This window comes from Camelus bactrianus, chromosome 6, assembly GCF_048773025.1.
Source record: "Camelus bactrianus isolate YW-2024 breed Bactrian camel chromosome 6, ASM4877302v1, whole genome shotgun sequence".
NCBI classification, from domain to species: domain Eukaryota; kingdom Metazoa; phylum Chordata; class Mammalia; order Artiodactyla; family Camelidae; genus Camelus; species Camelus bactrianus.
The window spans coordinates 21,471,719-21,484,457 of NC_133544.1; the positions used below are offsets into that span (position 1 = coordinate 21,471,719).

Consider the following 12,739-nt stretch of genomic DNA (forward strand, 5'->3'; position numbering starts at 1 on the left):
ACAAAGGCATTCTAAAGAAGGAAAAAGGAAATGACTATTTCTTGTAAAGAGGGCAATTCTAGAAATGACAAGTGCTGTCTGTCTTGTTACCCCACTGCCCATCTGTGGCAGCATTAGTGCTTGCAACCAAGTATTTCCAGGACTTTTGAGCACACAGTAAGATTGCACTCTCAACTTCTTTGATGCTTGGTGTAGCCATTTGACTTCCTTTGGTCAAACTAGCTAGCATCACTTCTGGGCAGAAGTGTTAGAGACCAGTGCCTGATTCACCACTGTCTCCCTCTATCACGGTGGCCAGTCATGTTCTAGATGGTGACTGCCCTACCAGCCTTGGTCCCTAAGTAAAGACAGCATGAGACACAGCTCCCAGCACATCAGAGATGGCGATGTAGTATGCATGAGCAATAAATTTTGTTGCTTTAAGCCATAAGACTTGGTGGCTGTTTGTTGTCATAGAAGATCCTAGTCTGTCCTGATACAGACAATTTCCACTTCTATATTTCATCAGCCCTAATATCAAGTTCAAAGGGGTAAATACAAATGAAGTAAACAAAAAAACGAGTTCCTGAGTAGGAAGTGGAACCAAAAGAAGGAACGGGAATCAGCTCAACTCTGAGGGAAGAAGCTTGTCTGTGGCACCTGTATGCTCATTAGTTCATTTTATGGTCTTCAGTCATAATATGCTTTCTTTTCCCTGAACTTATCTCAGACACTTTCAAGTTTAAGGCACATGCATAGTGGTTTACTGTTGAGCCTTCTAGAAGAGCGGTTTTCAAACGAGTGCCACCAGAGCATAAAGAGGTGATCCCAGGATTGCCAAGTCTAGGGAAAGCCCCAGGAGCCAGAGGTCCCACCTACCCTCTACCCGTCCCCGAGCAGGAGCAATGCAGATTTCTATCTGTTCTCTATTTTTCATAGTACACCATGCTGCTGAACACTGATGTCTGTAAAGACTGGAACAGGCCATTTGTGATTAGAAGTCCATTAATACCTTAGAGGCAACAGTTTCCATAATATGGGGACACTGTATTCAAACCAAAAGGGGTTAAGCCCTGAGTTGGACTGCCATCTGCATGCTAGCTTTTCACCCTGTAATTGTCTTCAGTAGATCTTAGCAAAGTTGCAACTAAATAATTGTCTTCTTTAACATTTGCCTTCCCAGCTAGAACCAACACTCTATTAAGGGAGGGACCATGCCTGTCTTATTCACTGCTACAACCCAGGTTTCTAAGGCATAATAGGTGCTGGATAAATAATTGTTGAAAGACTGAATAAAGGAATAAGGAATGAAAACTTACAGCAGAGGCAGTAGGTAAAGTTAATTTCTCTCATATGTTGATATAGAAAAGGACTTTTAATTTAAAAAAAAAAAACTTGGTTAGATCCTTAATTTCCAGAAAAAGACAGCCTCTACATCTTCTCATCCATTTCCTAAAGTAATGAATCCAACAGTAAACCACCCAGAACACCTCAAACTCTCCCCAAAGACTCCTCCTTTGAGCTGCCTGCTGCCCAAATTTATTCAAAACCTTAGGTAAGATAAATATAAATGGAGGATTGCTAGAAGAATAGAGTCTTCTAAGTTCTGTCTATCCTTTGACCATAAGATCTGGATTTTTCATTCTTTCCAGATTTGCTTTCCCTGAATAATGCTTTAGTGTCATATTCTCAGCTTTTACCAAGGGACAAGACAAGAAAAGGTCACATGAAACCAAGTTCACGGCACGCATGCCGTGGAAGTATTTGTTCATCCTGCCACTGAAAGACCCATGTAGAAATAAATCATCAAGCTATGTAATAGGGAAACTGTGTTTTCCTTGAATAACTGGTATGAATTTTCCTCACTGACAATGAGAACTAATCATGTCCCTTTTTTTTAAATTAACTATCAGGAAGTTTTTAAAATACATAAATTTGAGGTTCAGTCAAGGCAACTGTGTATAGTTCATTAACACCTGAATATGTATGTCTCTCTCATCCTCCACCCCGGAGTCCTGTGTTTTACTCTTATTTATTTTTCGCTGACCTGATTTTTTATTCCTACCTACATCATGTCATTATTCTAGAATATATTATTGTGGCAAGCGGCTGCAGATCCTCTGGGAAATAAGATGAAATGTGAACAAGCAGAAAAGAATATGGCTTTCAAACTATAGCAATGGTAAACTACATTTCTGCCAGGAACACTAGCCAGTATTTCCCAGAATGCCATATAGTGCATCCTGCCTTTGGTTAAACACTTAGCAACTCCCCACAGCCACTCTCCTGTGTTCAGCCTTAGGGGTTCTGAGCTGGTGGGCAACATGAGCAAAATGCACTGACTGTCGGTTCAGTATGAAAGGTACCGGAGGGTCACAAAGGCTCAGTATTGGCTCAGGCATTTTAGGATGAGTCGAACATAGACACAGGTATGCCCTGCTTGGTGAAAGTCCACTTTATGCCACTTCACTTTTGCAAAAGACCTATGTCAGTACCTGTTTTCATGAACCGAAAGGAATTCGCATAAGAGGAGAAAGGTGAAAACAGCATCAGTGTTTGTTTTGCAGCCAGCTGTCCCAGAGACAGCCCACACCCAGAGCAGCCGAGAGTGGCGCCACCAAGCTCCTTTCCCTAGAACTGCACTCAGCATCTCTGCATCAAGAGGCCACAGCTTTGACGTGTGTCTGTGAGCATCTGTGCTTCATCTCGATTTATTGTGTACAATCGTTAGCAAGATGTGCCCTCAGGTAACTGTGTCTTTGCTTTACACCATTTCAGCTTACACAGGGTTTCATAGGAATGTTCTACTCTTGGATAGTGGGGGAACCTGTATAGATGAAACACGTATCAAATTTGCAAGTGATACAAAGTTCAGAAGAAGGTTATTTATGACACTAGTGAACATGCAGCCTAGGAAGTCAGACTGCCTGGGTTCAAACCCCAGCTCTGTAACTTACTAGCTGTGTGGTCAGTGTCTAGCCCTCACTGTGCCTTGGCGCTCTCATTTTTAAAATGGGAATACAATGATATTTACCTTACAGGGTTGTTTGAAGTATTAAACAAGCCACTATGTCCAGATTTATGAGTGCTTCTCACATAGTAAGCCCCCAACACATGCGTAATGCTATCATTACCATAAAATGAGCGTAATTCCTATAAAGTGCAGCATCAACTTCAAAACAATTCAGGGATGCTGGAACTCTGGCTAGAAAGCAAGAAGTCATATTGATTAAGGATCGATACAGGTTTGGGATTTAGGTTTTAAAAATTCATTACATTGATATGGGATGGAGGAGATCTACGTTGGAAAAAAAATAATCTGAAAAGCATTTGGAAATCTTCATGGACCCAAAGCTTTCATGCCTCAAAGTTTGCTGTGTGCCTAATATATGCCAGACATGATTCTAGCAGCTGTGAACACCAGTAAATGAGACAAAAAGAGATCTCCGGCCTCATGGCTCTTACATTCCAGTGGAGACAAAATGAGCTAATAGGTAAGCAGATTAATGAAGATGCTAATGTCAGGTGATGATGAAATCAGTGAAGAAAATGAAATAGAGTACAGGGATAGAAGGTGACCAGGGCAAGAACAGACTTTTTGTACCAGCAATGTGGGAAGGGGAGGGTCTCAGAGACATGATATTCAAGCTGTGAGAAGTTAAGATGGAGCCAGACCTTAGACTCTCCTGGAAAGAATGCTTTGCGGGGAAAGTCACAGGTTTGAAGACCTGGAGGTGACAACAAACAGTCATCATTTGGTTGTTAAAATGGCACCAAAAGTCAGATTATAATGATAACAGGAAAGTATTCACAACAGAGGGCTCACTGTTGGCCGAGGACGTGATCCTCTTCATAACCCTACAGGTGGCTGCCACTGATACCCACGCTCGACAGGTGGGAGGACCCACGTGTAGAGGGGGTGGGACTCGTCCAGCCCAGAGTCTCACTGCCAGAACGAGCCGCCGTCAGAGTGTGAGTCCACGCGGCTGGGCTCCGGTCCCTTCCTGCCACATGCGAATGGAAGCAGATGTCCGACAGATGGACTCTTTCCTGTGACGGGAACCGTTGACTTTGGATAGCGTGTTTTTAAAAGAACCTGAGCACACAGAAAGTGGAACAGGAATGGGCAGCGGTAAGAAAACTGTCACCAGGAACGACTAAATGACCTGAATGTGGACAGCAACAGGAAGGGACAAGGCAAGGGAAGACAGGATAGCTTCCTTTTTCATAGATACATTTTTAACAGATATTTTTACAGATAAATGATAGGTAGATAGGTGGATTTTTCATAGATAAATAAATGGTAGGTAGATTAGATAGACAAACAGATTGAAAGAAGTGTACAAAAATATTTAACGTAATTCTAAAAGCAAAAATATAATCAATATAAGAAGAGTAGGTGACAGAAGATTCTGGCAAAAATTGGTGGGGGGAAGAAGTTCCAGAAATCCAGAAATCTGAGCTGCCTCACTATGGAAGAAGCTAACTGATACTATAATAAAGGTTCCTCATAGCCTATAGTTGGACATATTTAAACTAAGGAAACACGGCTGACTATTATGGGTTTGCAAAAGGGACTTCAGCAAAGTTGAAGCACTGGACTAGATACATTCAAGTTCCCCTGACAACTCTACATTCCTTGGTTCTGCAATGGAAGCGATCTAAGCACACTGAATTTAGCCAGAAGTGTTATTAATAAAGATGGTGAGCCACAGAGGATGTTAACAAAAAATGCTCACAGCTGTTTGCACTAGATTATTTCTTATCAAGATGTGGCTAAAATTCTCAAGACGTGTATTAAATGCATTCTCTCTTGAATATACTAATTGGAACGCAGTCTGTAAGTGGTGACACTTTGACGTGTTGTGTGAAATGTGCACACAGGCTGGAAAGCATCCGTACAAAACCCACTCTACAAAATCCAGCCCAGGAAAACATCGGTCATGACCACACAGTTCAAAGTTTACACACTACTTGGTTTCTCCTTAACTCTCTATCTGAGCACCTCGGGGACTGGAGTGTGACAGAGACAAAAGAACTGAAGCTTTTCCTTGACGACATCTCTGGCATGTTGAGGAAATCTGACCTCACAGCATCCCGCAGGTGCATGAAGGCTTTACAAGACAATGGAGCAACGCTGACTTCACAGTGATAAGAAAACAAGATCCAAAATCATATGCAGTTGGCCTTCTATATCCATGGGCTCTGCAGCCACAGAGTCAACAAACCACAGATCAGAAATATTTGAAAAAAAATTTCCAGAAGTTTCCCAAAAGCAAAACTTGAATTGGCTGTGCACTGTCAACTATTTACACAGCATTTACATTGTATTAGGTAGTGTAAGTTACCTAGAGATGATGTACAGTGTACAGGAGGGTGTGTGTAGGTTATATGAGGACCTGAGCACCTGTGGATTTTGGTGTCCACAGGGGGCCCTGAAACCAACTCCTGCATACACCATGAGACAACTCTATACAGCCCGATTTCAACACTGAATAGAAAAAAAGACTTAAAGAAAATGTTTAACTGTTAGCATTGCATGCCTTTGTGTGTTGACACTATGGGCAGTTTTTCTTTTTACTTCTAGGGGAGATATGGGCTTGTCTTCCCAGCACCACACCCCCTCCTTGTAGCAGCCCTGACTCCCTGGCGGTGAGGAGGGCCTGTGACCCAGGCCAGGACAATCACTGTGTACGTCACGTTGGCTACAGTTATCATTCCAGGAATGAACACGTGCCTCAAGCCAAGTTATCAAGGTCCTTCTCAATTTTCCCAAGTGGACTTGGCAGGGAAAACTTGCTTTCCTCTCTGGTCCTCTGGCTGTAAGTATGTGAGCCTGTATCTGCCAAGGCCATGGCTCCAGCCATCTAGGGACAGCAGGTGTGAAAGAAAGAAACCAAAATGCAAAGAGGAGAAGAGCAGGGGGGACAGAGAATATGAACGACAGAGAATGACAGAAAATAGGTGATATTCAGGGGGTGTCAAGAAGAGGTTTAGAGATGGCAAAACTATTGGGAAGACACAGGGAGGGTCGGTGGACATCCAGTTCATCTGGTGTGCGGGACACGGTGCGAAGAGAAACGCTGGGACGTAAAACTGGGAAGTGTGACCAGGGCCGGAGCGTAAATAGCCTTCAACGAGTCTGAATCTGATTCACTGAATTTGTAATTACACCAGGTAACACAGCCCCCTGCTCCACTGTCACTATCATTGAAGTTTTATCTTCTAATAGCAAATAGAATCATACCAGAATCAGGTTTAACAAATCAGTCAAATTAATGAGCAATGCACTGACTTTTACGGTTTAATTCTCTGTCAGTGACATAAGAATTACGACTGGCTTAAAGTTTTATCTAACCATGACCCTTATAAAACACGAATGATCCCATTTTTCCCATTGCCCTTCATGTTTTCAATTTTTCCATCCACCAAATCTTGTTTTTTTTTTTTAAATTTGTGTATGTTGGTTGAAGTCACAACTATGAAAATCCCCCAACATACTGATTTTTAATATCATACTCACAAAAAGTCTATCGACTTTTAGTTTCATTATTTTCATGCACTGTCTATAAACTTTATTTAGAGATTATGGATTATCTTTCAAATGGGGAGGCTATTACCATGCTTTGTTGAACAGTGATAAAATGTCATTTTTATCATTTTATACATGATTAACTCGCAAAATGATTTCATTTTACCCAGATCATATAGTTAGACTTTTATTCAAGAAGCTATGATATCAGGCCTTGGGAAAGAAAGTGAAAAAATTCAGAGGTTCTCCTTTGGAAAAAAAATAACTGTCCACTCGGAGTGATAAAACATAAACATATAAAATATTTAAATAAAAATTCAAAGGGCCAGCATAGCCAACATTGCCAACATGAGTGGTACAGGAAAGAGGAAAAATAAAAGGGAATGTAAATGATCATGATGGGGTCTGTAGATGAGGAAATCTTTGTAGAGGTGGGGGGGAGCTGGGAACATCCACCTGGAGACCACAGTCTGGGCAAAGGGAAGGAGGCAGGGATGCACACGGGATGTTTGAGAGAAGGTGAGGAGGTGATGAAGATGACAGGGCTGGAAAGACAGGTGCGGGTCAGATCCTGGAGAATCTTAAATGCCAGATGCCAGCTGTGTGGTACCAACAGCAGAAGGAGGTACTAAAGAACATGAGGCCAAAGAGTCAGCTTAGGGAAATTAGGTGGGTGGTTGTGCAAGATAATATTGAAAGAGAATAGTAATGGGGTCAGGGAGGTCAAGTGGAAGGCTACCACAGCAATGTCACAAGACGTGAAGAAGACCTAGGTCAGGGTTATGGTGGAATAGAAATAAATTGTGAGAACCAGCTCAGGAAAAGTCATCAGTATTCAGTTACGGACTGGAGAGGATGCAGCGATGGGGGAAGTGGAAAGAACAGTGCGAAAGAGAAGAGGAAATGAACCCCAGTTTCCAGCCTGGCCAAGGAGAAAGCCGCACCTGTGATTTAAAGGATGCGGCCACAACGGGAGAAACAAGGAGTGACAGGTACTCTGAGTTTACAGGTCCTGGGGGTGGAACTGTGGGGAAATCCATTCAAACAAAAATGGCCTCCTGAGAGTTGAAACTAAGAAGTGAGAATTCTATTGAGAGGTCAGGATTCCACTTATAAATCATCCAAATTTGATTTTTGGAAATCATCCCGATAAAGGTAGTAGCCAAAGTCATAAGAAGAAAAGACGCTGATGGGGAGGGTATAGCTCAGTGGTAGAGCATGTGCTTATCATGTACAAGGTCCTGGGTTCAATCCCCAGCACCTTCATTAAAATAAATAAATAAATAGATAAATAAACCTAATTACATCCTCCCCCAAAATAAAAAAAAAAAAAGTAAGTAAATAAATAAATAATGCTTTAAAAAAGGCAACAGGACAAAAACAGCAAACGTCAAGGCTGATGAGCCTATAAACTCAGTTGCCATGAATTCCTGCCTGGTTTGTTCCCATTAAACAGACATTCTCAACCTGGGCACTACTGGTAGGTTAGGCGGGGTAATTCTTTGTGGATGACTATCCTGTGCGTTTGAGATATTCAGCCGCATCCCTGGCCTCTACCACTAGGTGCCAGTAACACCCCGTCCCCCAGTTATGACAATCAAACACATCTCCAGACACTGCCCAACATCTCGTGGGATGCAAAACCACCCCTAGTTGAGAACCACTGCCCTAAAGAGAGGACAGTCCCTATAACCAAAGTGCCTGATTCTGAGTCCCAGTCTGCCATTTACTATTTGAACAATCTTAATGTATCACATCATCTCTGAGCCACAGCTTCATCTGCAAATAAACATACATAATAACTGTCCCCACATCGTATTGTTGGGGGTGAAGATAGGTTGTGATGATGTGGATAAAGTGCCTGGCATCGAGTGAGCGCATAGTAAACAGGAGCTGTTACGGTGCTATATGAATGGCAGACATCACCTGGACTTTGCTTGTGAGGTCATTCCCCATTATGTGGGCATGCAGAGAGGTCCGAGGACGACAGACAAGGCAAGAAGGCATGTCTTTCTTTAAACAGCACTTCATTCAAGGCTTATGAGTCACATGTTCCCAGGGTTCAGAAGGTCACATGGAACTGACATTTCTTTGGTGATGTCAGTAACAGTGATTTTTTTTTAACAGTGAAGAAAGACTAAAGTGTGTAATAACCTAAAAGACAGAATCATAATAAAAAGTCATTTTTAGGTGAGTTAGAATTTTCAGCATCACCTGAAAAAGATTTTAAGTTTTGCTCGCTTCACGGTAGCTCAACATTCCAGGAAATGGGAAAGATGCCTTTCAACATGTATCTCTTAGCGACCTTCCCCCAACCCCTCCCTCGCTAAAGCTGGACTAGAAGGATGAAACTTCATGGTTTCTGTCCTCAGAACAGAGGTCTAGAGAGGAGAAAGAGAATGGCTAATACAATAGAAGAGCTGACTACAAAGTGTGATGGGAAATTAAGGGAAATCAGCTTCAGCCTCGCCAGGGAAACAAGGCTAACCTCACAGAGGGAGAGGCAGGTGACCTGAGATTTGAAGGATGTGCATGAGTTACCAGGAGCATAAGAACCAGAGCACCTGTTCCAGACAGAGGGCACACACAGAATACACAGTCATCGCTGTGAGAGACGTTGATATATTCAGAGAACCGTAATGGTATGTGTTTCGGAGCATAAAATTCAAGGTGGGCAGTTGTAGGGTTGACTCTGAATTCAGGTAGGCAAGGATTAGATTGTAAAGGGCCTTGCACATCAGGTAAAAGTATTAAATTTCACCCTACCGTCAACGGTAAACCATTAAAGAATTTGGAGGTCGCTGTCAATGTACTCTGATTAAGAAAGAACGTTTTAGAATTAGGTGCTGATTTTGATTTGTTTCAGCACTAGAACTTCTCCTCTGCCTCTTCCCTCTTATGCTTCTCCTTCTTCTTTATTCCTGCTATTTTAAATGCCTCCAAGAAACCATTAAATGGCATTTTTAAATGTTCTATTTTAAAATAACTATAAAATGCCTGCCATAACTTATCACTGTATCACAGATAATTCAAAACTAAATAAACACAGAAAAGAAATACATACGTAAGTGACCAAACACATTGTAAGTTAAAACAAAAACTGGTGATAAGGTCTTAATGTCAAACAAGAAACTATTCTTTCCATGGAATAACTTGGCCTCACAAAGTCAGGCATGTTTATATGTAGCCACTAGAGGGAGCCAGAGGGTGAGATTCTGCACAAGACCTCAAATGCTAGCACGCCTGAGAATCAGGAAATGAATTCTTTTGCAAAACCCCTTGTCTGCTTGTCTATTTTGATCAAAATACTTCAGTATTGCAGAAATAATTTAGCTGATGCCAGAGTCTATTTAACACACTACAAGGTGGATCATTACTGACGCCTGGTTTTCATGCTGGAATCAAACTCTCAGTCTCTATTTCTAGCCTTTTTACATACAAGACATCCTTTAAACAGGCCTTGATTAGTAAGATGGATTGTTGGCTCAGACTCAAGTGTCACCTCCATGAGGAAAGGAAAAGAAAGAGATCAAGTAACAAACTAGAGAAAGGAGAATTCTCAGCTCAGATTTTTAATAATCAATGAGAAACCAGAAATAAACTGGAGGTGAGGAGGCACCCTAGGACAGTCAGGATGGCTAAAAGCAATTCGAAATGAGGGAGGGGAAAGCAGCATGTTTTCCACTCATCTTGCACACCTGAGACCTGGAGCTGAAACAAGGAGGGGAAGGGTGGCCAGGAGATTCCCCAGGGCCCGTGCCATCTCTAGTTTGGAGTGTGAGGCTGAAGGAGATGGGGGACCACGAACTGTTTATCATTGAATACAAAAATAACAGCAAAATGAGCTGCAGTTAATGTGGTGGAGATCACTTCATTAACTTTCATAGTGATTACATTTTATCCAGATTCCACAGTTAGGCTTTCATTTCATCAACTATTCACATCAAGCCCTGAGAAAGAAAATGGAAAATTCATAGGTTCTCCCTTAAAACCACCAACTGTCCAGTTGGGATGATAAAATATAAACATGCAAAATAGTTAAATAGAAATACAAAAGAATAGCACATATGTTAAGGTCATGGTGCATGGCACAGAAAAGAGAAAGAATAAAAGGGAATTTAAATGGTCAAAAAATCTTCCAGGTTGGGTCCATAAAGGTGGACACCTGTAGAGAAAGGCAGTTGAGTAAATAGAGAAAATCAGATCCAAATCTTCCCCTGGAAGGGTCACCCAAGCTTGCGATGGGCCACAAATTGAGAAAGAAATTATTTTTAAAAGTGTCATTAGTAGATAGAAAAGAATATTTTAAGTCATTCTTTTAGAGGTGGATCTGGGAGGTGGATGAGAGAATGGATAGAATATTAATTGCAGGAGGCAACATGACCATATGAGGGGGAGAGCACTGGGGCTTCAGACTTGACCTGTCTGGAAATTCCCACCCAGCCCCTACTGCCTCAGTGACCTTGGACAAGTCACTGATCTCCTTTGACTTATGCATCTGTAAAATGGGGTTTATGAAACCTACCCAGTAAAGTTGTTGTGAAGAATAAGCAGATACTGAAGCCAGAACAGGCACCAATAAATAGTGCAGCTGCAGTAACTGATCCTAACGACATCAACAGTAGGTCTCATCCTTTGGCGACTCAGCCTTTCTCTCTTCTCCCCAGGCCAGTCCAAACTTGGAGACAGGCTAGTTCTACTCATGGGTTTCAGGAAATTTTTTTTTAAGTAAAGGGTATCCAGAGAGTATGGAAACACAGATGATGCTACTTTATTGTTTACAGAGTTATAAAGTTCATAAAGACATACATGGATTCATCTGTGCCCCAGGCTTTGAGGATACCCTGCAGAATAAGAAAGAGCACAGGATTTCCAGGCAAAGTAGTATTTAAGTTCACATCTAGAGGTCCCAACTCTGCACCAAACACATAATAATGGCAGTTATCAAAAAGAGAAAAGAAAGCAATGAAAGTACACGCTGCCTTCAAAGGAAGATCAAGTCTTCATAAATGAGAACGAGGACAGAAACCCAAAGTAGAAGGTGGGGCTGAAGCCATGAGCCCACGGGACTCAGAAGGAAGCAGAGGTCTTGGGAGGCCAAATGCCCCCCAGGCTTCAAACCCAGGCGTTCTGGCTCCTGAGATCTCAGCCACGGGCTAAGTACCTGCTGGAAGCCTCAGTTTCCCCATTTGCAATGATGGGGATGCGAAAAGGGCTCACTCCCGGGGTTGTTGTGATGACAAAGGTGAAATGTTAAACCACTCAGAGAACTAAGCATGGAAGCGGGCACAGACCACGTGTTCTGAGGTATTCATGGCCGTTATCATTGTTGTTTTTAGAAGGAAGGAGACAAAGTAGTTCACCAATTTAGTTGGAGGAAGTCACAGTGAAAAACAGATACTGACAATTATTGAGAAAACAATATTTCTAGGTTGGTTTCCCATAGCCCCTTAAAGACAAGAGGGAGAGGAAAAGACAGGTCTGAACAGAAGGGAATTACAGACAAAAGTTCCACCTTGGCTCGTTCGAAGGAATGATTTCCCTTCCTTAAATGTAAAAAAGATTACAGGTCCATAGTTCTAAGTCAAGGTAGAAAAGAACTTGAGGTATTTCCTTTTCAAAATACAATGTAAAGCATTGGTACTTTTATAGGGAAATCTCAGGGTTTTTTACTTTAGGTTCACAAAAATGACTGTACTGAGCAGTATCCATTTATATGAGATGCAAAATGGTACTGCATCAGCTAAAATCTCCTCTTTGTTCTCATAAATGTGAACGTGTTGCATCAATTCTGTAAGACTGAATATTCCCTTAAAATGATGGGCATCCATAAAGCATAATAACCCTTCAGTCTCCCAGCTCCCGTGTGCCAAATACTAAAAAGACTGCAAAGTCCCAGAAGAAGAAGGTGGCCTGGGCTGGCGGGGCACCTCTGACCCCCCGAGGCCCACACAAGCAAACCAGCACCTTCAAGGGAATTTCTACCACGTGCCCTGTGGCAGACGTCACGCTTCCCAGCTGATAAATATGACACAGGTGAGTAAAGTCTTCCAAGGTGAAACGGCCTCCAGCAGAAGGAGGAGCCCGTTCTTCTATTTGGAGCTGGGCATCACCAGGGGCATCAGACGGGTTTCTCGATTCCCTGCACCTCCTCATGCACTCCCTTCCCTCTTCTGCTCCCTCTTTGTTTCTTCTCTCTCTTTCCTGGTTTCCCAAAACAAAGGGTAA

The 12,739-nt window shown here is 42.2% G+C and overlaps 1 protein-coding gene and 1 non-coding gene across 2 annotated transcripts in view; one reads left to right on the forward strand and one right to left on the reverse strand.

The window, feature by feature from the left end:
• The window catches only part of NRXN3 (neurexin 3), a 1,655,134-nt gene that overhangs the window by 803,933 nt on the left and 838,462 nt on the right, over positions 1 to 12,739 (reverse strand). The gene's annotated exons all lie outside the window — the stretch shown is intronic.
• On the forward strand, positions 7,706 to 7,777 carry TRNAD-AUC (transfer RNA aspartic acid (anticodon AUC)). Its single transcript has one exon. It is a non-coding gene; the product is annotated as a tRNA-Asp (tRNA).